The 17,905-nt window shown below is 47.0% G+C and overlaps 1 protein-coding gene across 10 annotated transcripts in view; it reads right to left on the bottom strand.

Annotated features, from left to right (window-relative positions):
* LOC121672695 (protein PRRC2B-like) overlaps positions 1-12,560 on the bottom strand; it is a 45,799-nt gene extending 33,239 nt beyond the window's left edge. For 7 of the 10 annotated variants that reach the window (XM_042045452.1, XM_042045455.1, XM_042045456.1 and 4 more), the window contains exon 1: positions 12,417-12,554. The gene's annotated coding sequence lies outside the window, so the exon portion shown is untranslated. Of the gene's footprint in view, positions 1-12,416 lie in introns of all 10 variants that reach the window. The other 3 variants (XM_042045451.1, XM_042045458.1, XM_042045453.1) reach the window with 3 other exon arrangements.
* Positions 12,561-17,905: the final 5,345 nt, after the last annotated feature.

Raw genomic sequence — 17,905 nt, forward strand, 5'->3', positions numbered from 1 at the left:
ACATCGACTTTTATGTCAGAAAAGACACTTTGCTTACTTTCAATGGACCTATCTTTTGTTTTTTTAAAGCATCATTCTGTTCTAAATTTTCTCAAATCTAGCAGCTTCATCTAACCTTTCTGCACATAATTTAGACTTCCAGATTTCTTGTTGTAAAGCCTCTACTTTGAGCCTAAAACTGCTGGCAGTTTCATTTTACCATCTCCTAGGTCCCATCCTAGGGTTTCAACTCTGTGTTGGGAGTAACAAAACACTATATACGTGTATATATATATGTATATATATACACACACACCCCTCAGATCTTCCCACACCTCACACTTTCTGAAACTCACCCAGCTGAAAGCCTTTTTCCAACAGAGACAGCAATCACTTTCTGAAAGAAACTATCTGACCAAAGGCTACAACTCCCATCAGCAATGCCTTATCAAACACAGTTTGCAGGTAAGAGGATTAGTCCATCACACATTATGTACAAATTAAAGCACAGACTGAGAACACGCTGGATAGAGCCAGGCTTGGAATGCAGTGCCAAGTGCGACCGGTCAAGTAAAGCCCATCTAAAGGCTGATGCCGGAGGCAGATGTCTGACCAATAAGCCTAGCACAACACAGCATTTGTTCTTGCACTGCAGGATTTAAATCAGGTCTGTCAGGTGCAAGAAGCCATGGACTCTGTGCTAGGTAGCCAGGGAGAGAGACAGAAGAGTATTTTCTGTCACTCAACAACAGCATCCAAGGGATGCTCAGGAAAAACACCAGGCTCCCCAGGAAGCCCCTCACAGCATTTCTGCTGGACCACCACATGGGGATGCAGCATGAAGGCCTTGTGGAGGCAACAGGGTTGGCTGGCAGTCTTGAGGCATCTTTTCCTGCAGAGTAGCAAACAGATCTTTGGCTCCAGTCTGGTTCATCTTTGCTCAGATGGCCACTATGTGCCAAAGAAAACAACAGCTCCTCCCTCACTTACCCATTTGCACTGTATTTTATTAGTAGGACAGACATAAAAGAGAGAGGGAGAAAACACACTGATTAGCACAACCTTGGCAGGAAAGCACAAGTTGGACTGAGAACAATGAGCTTTTTGAAGGGGCAGAGTTGTGGGGAGCCCCAGAGCAGAACAAAGAGCAGAGGGTGCTGTGCTGGCAAGAGCACAGCCACCTACTTGTACAGGTATACTGTGCCTTGCAGAGGGTGCCTTGCTCAGGGCCTATCCACACCATGTCAACCCTGCACCAACCTCACAATAAAAGCAGTAAAACCCACTTTGAAGTTTAGAAAGCTCAAAACAGACAAAATTAGAAGGTGTTTAAAAATAACCCAACAACAACAAACCACCTACCAGATCAGGTTCAGGAGTTATCTGGTTAACAGAAAACCCCCGAGTTCCTGAAAGTCAATGTGCAAACAAAACACAGGGCAATGCTGCCAAAGAGAAACCCTGACAACAGTTACGTAATCAGGTCTCAGCTGCCTCTTGATTACATCTTATATCATTAAAAGGATGCGGGAAGAATAAACAACCACTTCACAGCGGAGGAGCTGGGGACATGTCGGGATAAAGCCCCTTGTCAAACTTTCTGGGACAGACAAAACTGCTCTCTGGATAAATGAAATTTACTTTCAACTCCTTCAACAAGACGTGAAACACATCTTTGTTTATGTGTTATGTGTATGCTCCAAAGGGGACAACAAGACCATGGAGAGGTGGAGCAATTTCCATAGTCACTGTGCAAAGAGGCTGCAGCAGAACTGAGCTGGGTCAGAGCTGTGGGGCCGGCAGGACCTTGCTGCCTGTCCCTCCTGCCAGCTGCAGATCCCAGCTACTCCAAGGGTATATCAGCCAGGGAGATCACCCAGCTCACCCACAGCACTTCAAAGAAGCCACAGAGCCTCCCAAGACTGGCACAACACTGGACTATCTTCCCATCACACAGTTGAGCAGGGAATCCAGGCAGGGATCATAAAGGCCTTCTAGCTTTGAAGAGCAAAGCCATTTCTGATAAAAAACGTGATTTATTTAGAACTGAACTGCCAGTCTGCATGCTCATTATTAGCAGAGCTGGAACCAGAAGGCACATGCTGATGCTGACAAGTGAAAACCGACAGCCTCGGCAGAGCCTCTGACCTGTACTCAGGGTTTCTGTGCCCGACAGCTGACCCTGAAGAAAGCAATATCCCCTGTTACAGAGAAATCATTAAAAAAAAAAAAAAAATCACCAGCATTTCTGCAAGATTTCTCTCTGGGTTTATAGAGGTCTGTGGGGGAAGGTTTGCTATCAGTTTCAGCATGGAGTGTAGCTCTTCCCATTTTCAGGACTCGCAGCATCTCCTACTATATCCAGGGACAGCACCAGATAGCAAAACACTGAGTGTCTGAGCAATCACAAAATACTGCAGTATGACCAGTTCCATTAGAGATCCTAGGATGCAAATAACTGCACCAGAAGCACTTGGGCAGAGAGCTCCACTGCCCAGGCATCCTCATGTCCACTCTGTACTGCCCTGCATCCTATTTTTAGGTATTGACCCTGTCTAACTGCCTTTTAGAAGGGTAAATTCTAATCCAGAGAGCAACAGTGATATTTTAATGTCTTAAAGACATTAGCCTTACAAGCATACAAGTCCTGGAGCTACAGCAGGCATCTACCAAGCCTGTCCTGCAAAAGCCCATGTGAAAACCTTGAGTTCCTGGCACTGGTAACAACTGGAAACCCCTGAGCTGAAAACACAGCCAAATGGAGGAACTCCTGACAAACAGGATTGTCTGCAAAGCTCTTTGCAAATCTATGTATGCAGGAGGCTGGGCTGCTGGTGTTTTATTCACAAGACTTCAATGGAGCTTGAGTACCTGGAAGTCAGCCAGCCTTAGCTGAGCAGGGCAAACAGATTTATGAAAGGTAACACACATACTAGAAGGAATCACTTCAGCTACTCACACACCACTGAGCTCTACACCAAGCACAGTCCTGACTACTGCAGACCTTCACTCCTTGCTCACTTCACAGCAGCAGTCATCAACACAAAACAAAGCAACACGATGGAGATTAACAGTGAAAAGGCTTTTCTCCACAAGCAGGAAGATTTCTGACGTGTAACTTTATGCAAATTGTTCAGAAACTCACAGGTTGGAAAGGCTAAACAGTACTTTCAGAAGAGAAAAGTGTCTGGAGTCATGTTAAACTGAAATATACTGCAGTTCCTAATGTCACCAGCAATGCAAAACCTTTTAAAAAACACAGCATAGTTTTACAGGAGATTAATGATGTTCACTCTTCTTTAAATACACACAGGTCAATTTTACTGGTACTTCCACAGCTAAACATTTATCTGTCAACACAGAGATACCACTACTTCTCCTGGACCATGTCCCACCAAGAACCAGCTATTTGTGAAACATTCACCACCTGCCTCAGCGATGAAAGACACCACTGGCTGCCCTTGGAAGGGCTTTGGTGAGACACTGGTGTATTGTCTGCCCAGAGACTTGCTGTCAGATGCCCTTATATCCTACAGAAGCCCTGTTTGGGCCATGCAGTGATCATGAGCCTAGCAAGGAAGGGACCAGATCAGCATTCAGTTCCCAGCACACATTGCTTAGTAAGGCAGGGAGCAACAGGAGAATATCAGCATCCAAGTACAAAGTCAATAGGATCAATGCAGAAGAGCTGTGCAGCAAGCAGAGGCTGTAGCAAGAGTCTAAGCCACAAAAAACCCTCTCGCTGTCATTCTACTGCATTATTTCCAGAGGGAGATGCCAAGATTTGCTGGTACACCTGAAAAAGGCCCTGCCAAGATCTGGATGTAGTGCCAGAAAATGGCACCGAATCCTGCCAGACAGGGAAAAGCAAGTCAGGAGTCTGCAGTGCAGAGAAGAGGTAAGACACCCCATCACCGAGTGCCTGATTCACAAGAGGGACCCTCCTTGCTTAGCTCAATAGCTGTATTTGGTGGTACCAGTTCTTTTAATCCTGCACAATTACAGTTTCTCACCATCTCCCATGAACCTTGGCTCAGTGAATGGGGAGGATCACATCTCCCATTATTTACTGCAGAAGTATGCTGTTAGCCAAGCAATACTGTTGGAAGTTGCCTGCCAGAGGACTTGCCTGCAGTCCAGTCCCATCCTCAGATCTCTAAGTCAAACCTCCTGGGATTTGAAACATGGAGCAGGACTATAAAGAGGAGAGGCGGAGTCTTCTGGACAGTGGATTTATCATTAATTACACATTGTGGACTTCTATAGACAGAGGTAAAACATGACAACAGGGAGGGGGGACAGAAAGGGCATGTCCTGTAAGATGACGTGACCTCGTTTCCTCAGTTCTGCCTTCACCAAGCTCACCTGCTGTCCCCTCTTCTAAATGTACCAATAGGTTGGGAATCACAACTACTGCCAGTGAATCACTGCACATTGTAGAGAAACCAGGTCTTTGCAGTCTCAGGCTTGGTCTTAAAATACGGAAGCTTCACCTCTCTGCTAAACAACTTTTCCAGTGCTGGGAAGGCAAGCAAGGCAAAGGAAGCCAGAGAGGCTGGAATTGTAACTTACCGTAAAACAGATAAAGCAGACTGGAGTCTAGAGAATAGCTCAATTGTATTTACACAAAAACATTAACGAGTGGTCCTTTCTGTGCGGGCTGGACAGACAATACCACACCCTGGAAAGGAGCCCTGACCTCCAGTAATTGAGGATGCAGACAAAGAAATAGTTCATCCTGAGTATGCAAGACTACGGCACACAGCAAAAAAAAACCAGTCAGAAGGCTGGTCCACAGCCCACAGAAAGTACTTACGAGATCCTGTGCTCATGAAACTCCCCCTCTTCTTCAAGCAACAGAAAACCCAAGGTGTGCAGTTAATTCTTTCCTTGAAAGGAGTGTCTGTTTACAACAGTCCACCAGAGAAACAGGCAGTTTCACCCATCTGCCCCATCATGCTGTAGAGAAGGAACTGATCCGCTGATGCCAGCCGGTCAGGAAGGTATAACCTTACCTCCAACCCAACAGGAAGTGCTGCAGGGCTTTCATACCCTGCAGGGAAGCAGGAAGGTTATCTCATGCGGAACAACCTGGAGGCACCAGCTACCAACATTACACTCCTCACCCTCTCATCTAGGCCATGAGGATGTTAAAGGAGACAAGGCTCAGCACGAATTGAAGTAAAAGAGTCTATTTCTTTGCTGTTACACATTTCAGAGGCCAAACCCAGGAAGGACAAAGCCACTCAGTTCAGCAAGGATCACCTGTGGCCTCAACAGATCCAGATTCCGACCCCTCTGGTACAAGAGGAAAGGGAAGTGACCTCATGATCTCCATGAGCTGCCTGCCAACAAGGCTCATATTCAAGTGCAAATCCTTACCCTTCAGAGTTGTACTTTCACTCTGGCTCCCCTACAACCAAGGGTCAGAGTTGAAAAATACAACCCTCAGCCTCCAATATGATTCTGCCTTCCACTCTGCCCTGCTCAGGCTCCTCTGAGATCTCAGTGTCCAGGGGGAACACAGAGATGCAACATCCCGCTCCCTCAACACCAAAACAAGGAGGCTGATCATAAGCAAGCAATTTAAATCCAAACACAAAAGAAATACCTGGCACAATGCTCTGTTGGCAAAACTTGTTCAGAAAGCTCCTGGCAACTGTAAGGTAAATGAGCATTTAGGTATCTGAGCAACAATAACAGACTGTGAGTAGCTGGTGGGGATCTCTTGATGGGTAACAGGGCTTGGCACTATCAGTCCAAGGCAGAGGAACAGTTTGCTCAACTAAGACTGGAAAGAGCAAGAAGTCCCAGAGCTCAGGTCCCTGACTCAGCCACCCAAACCTGCATGCCAAGACCCTCAGAGAAAATGCAGCTCTTCATCACAAAGAAGCAATTTGCAAAGAAGAATCAAACAAGGAAGAAACGCACTGCAGCAGCACCTGCCATGTCCAGAACACTCCCTTCCAGTGGAAAAGACTGTCCACTGGCACAGAAAGTGGACCCAATCATGCCTACTGCTCCCGAGGAGCCCACAAGGCCAGGATGCACCCACACAAGCACTGTTCTCAGTCACTGCACCACACCTTAGGTCTGACAGGTGAAAGCAAAGACTCTTCCATCACTAATAATAAACACCACTGCATGTTAAGGTTGTGAAAGTCCCTTAGTCCTGGTACTTTTGCCTACACAGACTTTTAAAAGTCATCAGAGCCATGATACCCATATAACCAGGTGAGACACAGCCAGAGTAGCATAGGTGAAACACCTGTGCTGCCAGCAGCAGAACCCAAGCATAAGGCTCCAAATCATTAGGTGTAGCTTATCTTGGAGAGAGCATTACCCATCCAAGGCCACCACTGGCCACTGGAGAATGCTCCTCTGTCAAACATTTCACAATCCTTCACCAGGTCCCAAGCTCAGCAATTTATTCCATCTCTCAGCAGTGAACATAAATTTTATAGCGAACAAGCAGAGAGAAAATCAAAGATGTCACAGCTCCAAGAGATGAAATCAGAGCAAAGCTGGCAGTCCTTTGGGTTACCAGCCCTTTTTTCAGGAACACATACAGCTCTTTCCACATAAATGCCATCAGCTGTTGAGTAAGCTGCACTGTTTTCTCTGCAGTCTCAGGAAGGATCACACTGGAGTGGGGATGTGGATGTTTACCTTGTGCCTGATGAGCCTCACAACAAAATCTGGACTCTCCACTCTCTCAGGTTGTCTGCCGACTTCAGGGCCTCAGTTCCCACTCAGGTTATGCACAGAAGGTTTTCTTTATGAAGAGATAAAGCCCAATGCTACTGATCAGCAGGCAGCAAATGCCAGTCCCTCACTGCACAAGCAAGGGAGAGAGGATCCTTTACACCCCTGCTGAGCAGATCCCTCTGGCCTTGTTCCTCCCCAAGGCACTGCTGGGAGCTCCCCTGGCAGGTACACGCTGCGGGGTACAAAGCTGCCCTGGCAAGAGTTTAATTCCTCTTTCTCTATCACTTCTCCCAATTCCCACAGCCATCAAGACTGATGCAGCTGGTTCAAGCCATTAATAAGATGACAAGTAGTCCAGACAGGCCTGCAGTTCATAAACACTGCAGAGGCTGAAGCTTCCAAGCAAGTCTTCCTCTAGATTCCCCAAACTGAACAGCACTAGGACAATGCAGCATTGCACAGCAATTCTCCTTACAGGAAGCCTATTCATGGGAGCCATTTGCACTACAAATGAGTTAACAGGAATGTGATGGGAAAGGGACAGAGGTACAAAGTGGTAAGAAAGCATCTCACATGCGTTGTGATTCAGTATTCTGATGAAAGAGGCTTTAGACTCTTTAGGAAGCTTCAGCTTTTCTGGAGAGCTAAGCAACTCGGACTATGCCCAGGACATGTGGACTACTCCGAGCCAGACAGGAAGTGAAAACATTTCACAGATGCTTTAATTTACACAGATATTTGCAATGCATAACTGACAAGGTGTGTAAGCATCATCACTTCTATTTTCCAGATGGGAAAATGACACCGCAGAACTCTGCAGCTATGCTAAGCGGCAGAGCAAGAAATAGAGCCTGCATCTCCCACTTTCTGGGGCTCAAAACCACCCTCTGAATCACACTGCCTGCCTGAAGCTGTGGGGCCAGCAGCAGCATGAAGTCCTGCTCCAGAGGAGTTCTGGAAGGAGCAGGTCCTTGCATGCTGGGATGGGGAATGCTGCAAACATCTCCTAAATGAACCACCCCAAACACGGCTTTCACTGCAATAGGATCACAGGCATCATTAGAGGCAACACTTAGCTCAGATGCAGAACACTTAACACCATAATAACACTCAAGCTCTCATGAATCTGCTTCTGAATGACGGTTCTTGAAGCTTGGTTATTTCAATAAAAGATAAAACCATAGTTATTACTGTAGCCAAAGAAGCAGCACCTCTTGAACATGTCCCTACTCCCCTGCCTGCCTCACAGCCCACTCCCAACTCTGAACAAGATCACTTGAGGCTTTTATGCAGCCTCCCGGCCCACATACAGGTAGGAAGAGCTGAAGAACTCACCCCGCAGCAGAACTCTTCCAAAAAAATCACTATATTCCCACACAGTAAGTGCCTGGGGGAGGCAAAGTCCCAGTGCAAGCTCTTCAAATCTGTCTCTATTCACTCCTTGGAGCACCATCATTACAATTCCCATCTAAATGTCTCAGTGGCTACCTGGGAAGGATTCCTCCACCAAATCTCTTCCATAAGGGTGCTAACTGCGCAAATACTAGGTAGTTCACTCCTCTTAAGTGCCACCCACCTGAAATTAGAAGGCTATTGAGGATGCTCCCAACAGCTGACTGAAGCCTGGCAGACATCTGAAATACTATTGCTCACCATAGTGGTGCTCTTGGCCAGATCCTAGAGGGTTGTTAGCAAGTCCTCACTTTCTTCCCGGTTATTTTCCCGTATTTCTTCACACTTAAGCCCGGCTCAGCTGCACATTTCAAACCTGGTCATTACCTCTTCCCTTTCACCCAAGGTATGACTTTTCTTCAGTTCCCCACAAACTAATACCTGTAGTCTCTTAAAGATGTAACAGTGAGCTGACATCCCCCCCTTCCACCCCCTTCTTACCTTTCCACCCCTTCCAGCCTACCAACACTTTCCTGAAAATCTAAGTGTTGGAATCAAAACACAGACATTGGATTTTGGCTGCAAGTTCAATAACCCCCTGCAGAACTGCATATACACCTTTTAACAATTTCTGTCCCCACACACGCCACAGCACGGCAGGTCAAGCAGCTTCACAACTAACCAATGCCACAGGGAATTACAGAACAACTAAAGTGGCCTCCAGTCCACTTCAGTTACTGTCCAAATGCTCCCAGACAAAAAACCAGATCAGGATTTAACAGTTATATGTATCTGAACAGCTCTGCTCTGAAATAAACAGCTCATAAGCTCCAGTTGCTTTGTTAGTTTTGCACAAGAAGTACATGTGCATGCAGGGAACATCCTGAATTCTAGTACAAGTTACTAACAGAACATGAGCTCAAGCTATGTTTCAGTGAGGCTGAATATAATGCAATGTCCTGCTTTAGCCCCATTTTAGCCTTGTAGGGGAAGGAAAAACTTTTCAACCAACCCAGATGTGTGCAAAACCCACCCTCAGAAGGTGCTTCCCTTTGGTAAGCAAGTCAATTTCAGAACTTAGAAAAGGCTGTTCTGTGATGGAGAGAGCTGCAGCTCCCCAGCCTTTACCTGTTCTCTGTGCTCTCACCTCATTGTCTGATACCTGACAGAACCACCGTTGTATTTCTTCTGCTCCAAACGAGAAATTAGTGATAAGGAGCTGTGAACTTATCGACCTATTAGGAGAATGAGTCAGTGACACATGAAAAACAAAACCCACTTACAAGGCAGGATCAGCTGAAGAGCGAGGTCTGATACTGAGACAACGGCTCAGTGCCAAGTTGCAGAATAAATGAGGAATGTCCGTAAAAAGAAACAGGGAACCAGAGAGGTCCAGCCCTTGGAATAAACCCTTTCCCTCTCCTAAAGTTACTATCCTGTATTACTAAGTTTCTCCTGCTCATACTGCTTCTATTCCTTCAACATGAAAATACACAGTTTTAAGTGGAAATGCCACTACAGCAAAATCTCTTTGCAGACCACCATCAAAAAAAAAAAAAAAAAATACAAAAGGTTTGCTATTATTGTCAACAGCACTTAAACCTAGCCCAGCTTGCCCTTAAATACTTTCAATTACTCAGGTAAGCACAATGAAGGCTTGAGCAAGCAGCACTCTTGAATAGGCAGGTAATTCTGTACTGGATCATCACCCAGGCTGCACTGCACAGCTCAGGTAAAGCCCAGCAGCACCAGGGCCCTTGTTTTCCTCAGTCACACCTCAGGCGTGACCCCGGCAGGAGGAGGAGGCCACACGGGCACTGAGGGTTGTCTGTCTTGTACCATCACTCAGGTACCACAGGGAGCTGCGTCAGACAAACACAGACTCTAATGCCACCACTACCTTTAGGAGGTTGTTCAAATAAATCAGCCTTTGAAGTCAGGCTTTACACAGAGCTTTATTAAAAGGCTTTATTAAGATGTCACTATAAAGTGAAATAATTTTAATAAAAAATATTTAGGAATATTACTCACTTATTGAAACAAAAATGCTTTTAAACCCTGCATTTCCCTTCCAGCATCTTTATGGACTATTTACTCACTTTTCCAGTTTCAGCCAGCTGGCTGAGCTGCCCTTTTAAGCTCTCATGCACACACAGAAAAAAGAAAGAAAAGCTCAAGAGTTCATCCAGAAAATGCACTGTAAGACCAAAGAAAAATTCTCCCAATTTAAAAAAACCAAGGCACCAATTTGTCTATAATGACAAATTTCGAAATCCATACCAAACACGTGGTTTAATTTCTTTTCTTTAAGAAAGGTATCTGTCAAATTCAAGTAAAAATTTGTTTTCTTAACAGTGAAGACTGCAGAAAGCATCCTCAGATGTGTGATATCTAGTTTACTCAACCCTGCAGAAAAGCAGACCAGACTAATGAACAAAAAAAAGGAATCAACTTATACTCAAGGCACTTAGCAAATTAAGCAAAAAATCAAAATACAGCTAACAGCAGATGTACTCACACTGGCTTGTGGAAACAACAAAGCAGCAACTCCAAATAGTATCTGCGATTTTTCTGAGTATGATTTTAAATCTGAACTTTTAAATTTTAACAAGAAAATCATTACAGGAGAGGTGTTGTTTATTGTAACCCCAAAATACTCTGCTAACTAGGAAGAACGTCTTAAGCCAGAGACCCAAAAGAAGCAGCATCACCCATGATGAGCCCACGAAGATCTCATGGACCAGAGATGTGCCTCTGATAAAACCTGGGCTCGTTTACAATACTTCATTTGGAGTGAAAAATGCATATAATTGTTTCATATTTTCAGTCAGAAATCAGCCTGAAAACTTCACTTTTCATCCTCTCTTTAAATTCCACTTTCAGAATATGGCCTCAGCCTCCCTACCTCTTCCAGGTGACTTTACTCCCCAGTCTCTGGCTCAGAGCAGTAGTCTTTGGAACACTGGGGTTTCAGTACCCCAGTGACCACTGAACATGGAAAAGGCAGGTACAGAAGTACTGTCCTGGCCAGTTTATATCTGAGAAACCTATTCATCAGGAGCTGATTCTCCAAACTTGAACTCTCCAAGACAGGGACCAGCTATTTATCCATCATGGAAGAGTCCATTCCAGTGAAGGCCTCAAGTGAATCTGTAAGATAAGGCTCAACAAAAGTAAAACTTCCATTATAAACCTGCATTCCGTGCTGGAAGGGGTGGGATGCCTTCCCCCCTGGAGATAATGTAGACACTGCAAGGTGCTTACACTTTATACCTCTTCCTAGAGAGAAACAAAACTACTAAATTCCTAAACGTTTAATGTTTACTGTACCTTTTCACCCCAAACACCAGTAACGTCAATATACAAGCATCTGATGAGTAGATACTCAATGTACATCTCACCCTTTGCACACTCAGAAGACAGAAACCAAACAAAACAACTTTCCTAACAAACCCCACAATTCCCAGCTCATTCAAACCCCTTACGGCAGCTTTGACTTCGGAGATCATGGGGGTTTTTTTAAAGAAAAAACCCTCCAAATTCACAACCAACAAGACTAAAACCACCCCCCAGAGAAGATGCTCAGCACGTGTCCCAGGACCCACATTAGGGTTTCCCCAGCTTGCAGCACAGCTGCTCCCACACAGAGATGAGAAACTCCTTCTTGAACAAAAAAAAAAAAAAAAAAAACCAAACCCTAAAACATCTTTCCAAACCTACCGAACGAGCTCGCCCAGCGCATAAACTCCATCCTCGCTCCCCCGCCCCAGCCGCATTTCGGCCTCAGCGGCCCTTTTGTAGCTCCCGCACAATAACAAACCGGCCGAGCCTTCTGGATGCCACCCCCCCCCCCTTGTTTTGCTGAGACACACACACACACACACACACACACACACACACACGGCGCGACAAAAATATCTTTGTGTCACACTCCAGACGACGAAGAAAAACAACCTGCCTTTGCGGCGGGGAGCCCCCCGCCCCGGCTGCACCCACCGGGGAGCGCAGCGGGGCGGGGGCGGCTCGGCCCCGGGGGCCGGAGCCCGGACAAGGGGCCCCGAGCCCGGGCGGCCCCACCAGCCCCACCGGGGATGGGCCCGGCCAGGCCCCGCGGCGGCCCCGTTCCCGCAGGGAGAAGGGGGGCGGTTCGCACAATAAACACCGGCGGCTACAGCAGCGCGACATTGGGGGGAGTCTCCCCCCAAGCCGCCCGGGGGACCCGCCCAAGCCGGGAGGCCGCGGGGTGCCGCAGCCGCTGGCTCCGGCTCCATTTTAGCGCTGCCTCGTCCCACCTTCCCTCTCCCTCCCCTTCCTCCTCCCCCCCGGGCCCCACTCACCGCCCCAAATATCCGCGGCCGCCGCCGCCGCCGGCCCCCGATACCCACCTGTGGTGGTGGCGGGGAGCCGGGGGTGCCTGCGGAGCCGGGTGCGGACGGGCAATGGGCGCGGGGCGCGGCGGATGGCGGCGGATTGCGCGGGGCGGCGGCAGCGGCTGCGGCCGATCCGGGCACTCGCTGCCTCCTCCTCCTCCTCCCGCTGGCGGCCCGGCCCCGCCGCACAGCGCCCCCTGCAGGGCCCCGCCGGCACCGCGGGGGCGGCGCTGAGGGGGAGCTCCCTCAGGGGGACAAGGAGCTGCTGGAGAGGGTCCTGCGGAAGGGCACGGAGACGATTTGGGGGCTGGAGCATCTCTCGTATGAGGAGACATTGCGGGAGCTGGGCCGGTTTAGTCTGAAGAAGAGGAGGCTGAGAGGGGATCTCATCAATCCACGTAAGTATCTCCACGGCATGTCCGAGGATGGTGCCAGACTCTCTTCAGCGGTGCAATGAGGAGCAATGGCCATAAACTAAAACACGAGAAGTTTCCCCTCAACATGAGGAAGAACTTCTTTAGGTTGAAGGTGGCAGAGCTCTGGAACAGGTGCCCGGGGAGGGCGTGGAGTCCCCCTCTCTGGAGACATTCCAAACCCACCTGGGCACATTCCTGTGTCACCTGCTCCAGGTGACCCTGCCTTGATCTCCAGAGGTCCCTTCCAACCCCAACTAATCTGTGATTCTGTGAGCTTCTCTCAGAGGGACACAGAGCTTCTGGAGTGGGTCCAGGGGAAGGGCATCGAGGAGGATTGGGTGACTGGAGCATCTCTCTTATGAGGCAAGGGTCATCACTGCTACAACCATCCCAGCTCAAACCTCCTGTGGCAGGGACAATGTCTCCAAGGGGATACCAGAAGTTTTTCCCTCACATTTTTATGACCCCAGAGCCGTGGGGCAATGACGGGGACATGGGGCGATGACAGGCCCACGAGGGTTCCTGTCCAGCCTGAGAGGGACCAGAAAACACCACTGAAGGCTGCCTGCTGTTCCCCCCTGGTTTCATGGGCAGCAGGTTCAAAGGCAACCTGGAGGAGCTGCCCCTTGGAAGGACTTCAGTCCAGAAATATCTTTTAATTTGGTCTGTCATTAAGGATGATGGAAATGAATGCAGTAGAGCAAGGCAGTCACTCCTCTCCCACAACACTCTACAGAGCCATAAAATTCCAGTAGCCTCACTGGCAAACACAGTCCCTGCTTCAGATGAAAAGAGCTTCAGGTCGACACAACCCGAGCAGCAGCACTGGCAAGAAATTGGCACTAAAGATAGTGTTGTAAAAGTTACTGCAAATTGCAGTTCCTCTGCCCAGTGGATCTTTTATAGCTTTGGAGATGTGGTCTCCTTGCACCCAAGGACAGAGCAGCCTCTCTTTAATTCTCCTTCCCTGTCCTGTAATACACAGAGGTGTCTGTCAGTGTGACATTTGGTGACAAAAGGCCAGACTGCAAGTACACGTGCATTTATTTCTTAGGGACTGTTCAGCAGTTCAGAAAAATGGTGCACGCATATATTTATGTATATTTGTATATATTGGACAAGCACCTGGGCAATTGCTGGTCTCATGCAAATGCACTCTTTAGCTTATTCACGGGTCACCAGTCATACGCTGTCACCCCACATGCCCTTGCCCATGAAGGGAAGGTGGCTTTAGAGGAATTTTGCAGCACATTTCCCCAGTGCAGGCAACGTCTCAGGAGGAACAATTCCCACCTCTCTCCACGTTACAGGAACAGCGTAAGGCCGGGCACCCGGATCACTACTCATGAGAGATATGTCTGATCTCAAACAGTCATCAAGAGTAATGCAGAGGGAAGAAATGCATGAACAGCTTTCTGGGCCATATGGGATGTTCCTACAGTTGATCTGCGCTGCTACTGAAGTTGCCAGGCACTGAGCTACCAAGAGATGCACCAGCACTGCTGAAAACCATCATCTGGTTGTCAGATGTCCTTTTCTGCATATCAAAGTATTCACTCCTGCCCCTTTGGTGTCTCATCTCATCTCATCTTTCTAGAAGTGTTTTGCCTGTCCAGAGACAGTAGGACAATGCTCTCCACTTCTCCCCTTACAGGAGCTCACCCTCCTTCCCGACATTCCCAACTCCTGCTCTCACCAACTCTCTGGCAGCTGGGGCATTAGTCTAGTCCACTTAATTCTTTCTTTCTCCATTGGTCAGACAAGTACACACACATACAAATAGCTCTTCTAACCTGCTTTCTGCCCATACAAACCTCACTGTCCTCCACGGGAGCAGCTACAGGTGCACAGTCACAAGAAGCCACCCAAAGGCATTGACATTTCCCTTCAGGAGATCAGGAATGTGGGGTCCCCTCACTTTCAGTGACTCATTCAGACACCTACAACCCTCACCATCAGCAGGTGACACACAGGTTTGTCCAGGTCAGCACTATCCACACCTGCTGCTGTAATAAGCAGTTCTCCGAAGGTCTCCTGTGCATTTCCAAGGCAACGATCCAATGCCAAGGGAAGAGATGCACCAATTAAAGAAAAAATTAATGCAAACAGTTGTGGTGATCAAAAGGCCAAAGTAAACAAATGGAAGACAAATGAATTGTACATTCATTACCAGGTGTGTACACTGCAGTGCCCACGAGCTCCTGACTTTTCCACCTGTGCCCAGCAGTGTGCCAGCGCCAGCTCTGGAATTCTGCAAGTCTGGCTCAGGACTGCATTAGGACTGGATTTTCTACCACCTCACTGTTCAAAGTTGGGCACAATCTGGATAGTCAGAGGACACAGCTTGTCTCTACCACCACAGGGAAGAGTGTGGCTCCTCTACATCCTCGTCAACTACGTGTGGTCTATGGGGACACCATCAGACCTTGGTATAAGGTGAGGAATTTCTTCTGGTGCTCTTCAAAAGACCTGCACCACCTCTCACCAGCCTGTGTATAAACCAAAACAACTGGTGTAAAGTGAGAACTGGTAGGATTAGACCCACAACAGACTGTGAGGGAGGAGTGTCAACAATGAGAAGAGGTTTGGGCAGAGACTGAAGAACAGGTTTCATCTGGATGAAGTTCAGTGCACAGCTCTATGCAGGGTCTATTCTGGAAAAACAGCTCACCCACTCTGATTTTTCACCTGTTCCAGAGACCTTACCAAATTATCCCCTGGACAAGAGAGTCAAACTCAGGAATGTTCTGCTTCCTCCTTGCAGGACTAATTACAAGTGAGAGCAGAAATCCTGCTGTGTGCTTCATCCTTCCACTAGTGAGAAATCCTGCCAAATATAAAACACCCATTACAGAGGACTTACAGCCCTAGTATAGCACATGCACCTACAGAAATGTCTTCTGGTATAAGGCCTCCTAGAAATAACAGAATTTCTATTATATTCTACAGCTTCTACAAAAATTTGCTCTGAATCCATCAATCTGCCCCTGCCTTGCACCAAGCAAGGTGATTTACAGGCTCAGTGCTCCTGTGCCATTTTGCTATCACTTTGTTCAGCTGTAAATGGCAGCCTGCACCACAGGACAGGGCCTTACTGCCCTCGCAATCATTCACAAAGCTCCACAACACACTTGGAAAAAGCAAAGTGATCCTTCTCTGTTCCCCATCCAGAGGCCATTTGGCACCACAAAGTACACATTTACCTTAGTGGGTCAGGTCACAGTCCTTCCAGTTTTCCCTCTGTCTCAGAGCAGCCAACATCAGCTGCTGCAGGAGAAACACGCAATGGTCAGTTGTGGAATAACCTGTCCACGGGAGAATATGCTTTATAATTCCATGAAGTAGGAGCTGTTTATGCCCTGAAGCATGAAAATGATTTCAAATTCAGTTGTGTCTAAATCAAGAATGCCTCATGCCTGCACTGACTTCATTAGCTCATCTGAGACAGCTACAGGGAAATTCAAGCCTGCAACTAAGTGAGCAGGGCCTTAGGACCCAAAACCCAGTCAGCAAGAACATCAACAGAGTTGAGCTGTCATATTTGAGAGGTGGGAGAGAAGACATGAGTAGCTCTGGCAGCTCTCTGAAATCCCACGTATTAGGCTCTGTTATCCAAATATAAGGAAATGTTTTGAAAGCCAGACCTCAAGTAGAACAAAGGGACATTGGGTTTCAAATAGAAAAGATTTTTTCCCTTCTTATTTAAGACCTAATATCAATAGAGAAGCTTTTTAAAAAGTATGAAGAGGTATTTTGATGAGAGAGGAAGCTGGAGTCTCTCGCCAGTCTAAACTGAAATAGAGTATGAAATACTGGGAATGCGGAAAAAGTATGAAAACCCAGGAATCTTGGCCTTTACTCCAAACTGGGTTAATTGTGATAATTGTGTTATTTACTGCTTCTTCTAGCTGCCAGATCAGGTAGAGGCTGCTGGTTTTTACTCCTTTGCAGTCCATGGGAGTTGCAGGCTCTGTATGAAAACAATATGCCATGGAACTGTTTGTTTGCCAGGCTATTGTTTGTCCTTTAAAAGGCTGCAGACCCACTCCATTCTTCATGAGAAAATGCTGGCTGCCTGAAGGACAAACCAAAATGACTATTTAAGGCACTAAAAATGGAAATCATTTAGAACAGAGCTGATTAAAAGGAAGAAACTATTCTTCCAAGGAGAAGTGAATTGCTTTCAGCTGGCCCGAGCACTGAGCTTTGCTTGCAACAAAAACCAAATACCAGTTGCCTGATAGTGCAAGTATTTTGGAGGCACTTCATCGGCCATGACTTCAGTTTTTCCTTATGCATAACTGCAAAACAAGTCTACTGCTTCTGCTCATCCTGGCTCCGTGATTTTTCTGCCTGTGCTGTTCAGAAGACACCAAGGCTGTTCTTTAGGCAGCTTTTAAAGCCCAGCCTTTCTTGCTACGTCCACTTGGAAGCCCTCACCTTGGTTGCTTAAATAGCAAGAGGTTCAAGAAAAAAAAAAAATCAAGAAACATCGCACACCTTTCTTACAATGTGACAGCTTGTGTTCTTCAAAAGACTCCAAAGATGGTTGGTGACATGCTGAGTTTTCAGCACATTCAGAAAAGAGGGGAAAACAGGGAGATGGAGGTGCAACTACTAAAGTTTTGTCAAGCAAAGACCTGGGTGTTTTTTCAATACAACACTCACTTCCAAAATACACAGGAAAACACTTACAGAAGCACCTGGGGTTTTTTTCAGTTAACACATCTGTTTACTCTATCAAAGCCCCCTTCTTCAAAGAGGTTGGAAAAAAAATCCAAGACAAATAAGGGGATCCAGTTATTTAACATAGGGTCCTGAAAGCTGTATCTCAAAACACAAGGAATATTTCTGAGAAAGTCAAAACATTCCTGTGTTAGATCAACCTCTTATGACAATTCATAACATAAATATATCAAACTTCTTTCACTCTAAATCTAAAGATCAGTCCAAATTTAAACTAACAAATAATTTTGTTTGCTACCTTGAAACCCTCATAATGACCATAGCTGTGGCCAGGATGTGAGTTCACGGACACAT

Source organism: Corvus kubaryi, unplaced genomic scaffold (assembly GCF_017639235.1).
Source record: "Corvus kubaryi isolate FWS band 111438036 unplaced genomic scaffold, C.kubaryi_AGA036_p1.0 64865, whole genome shotgun sequence".
In the NCBI taxonomy this organism is placed as follows: domain Eukaryota; kingdom Metazoa; phylum Chordata; class Aves; order Passeriformes; family Corvidae; genus Corvus; species Corvus kubaryi.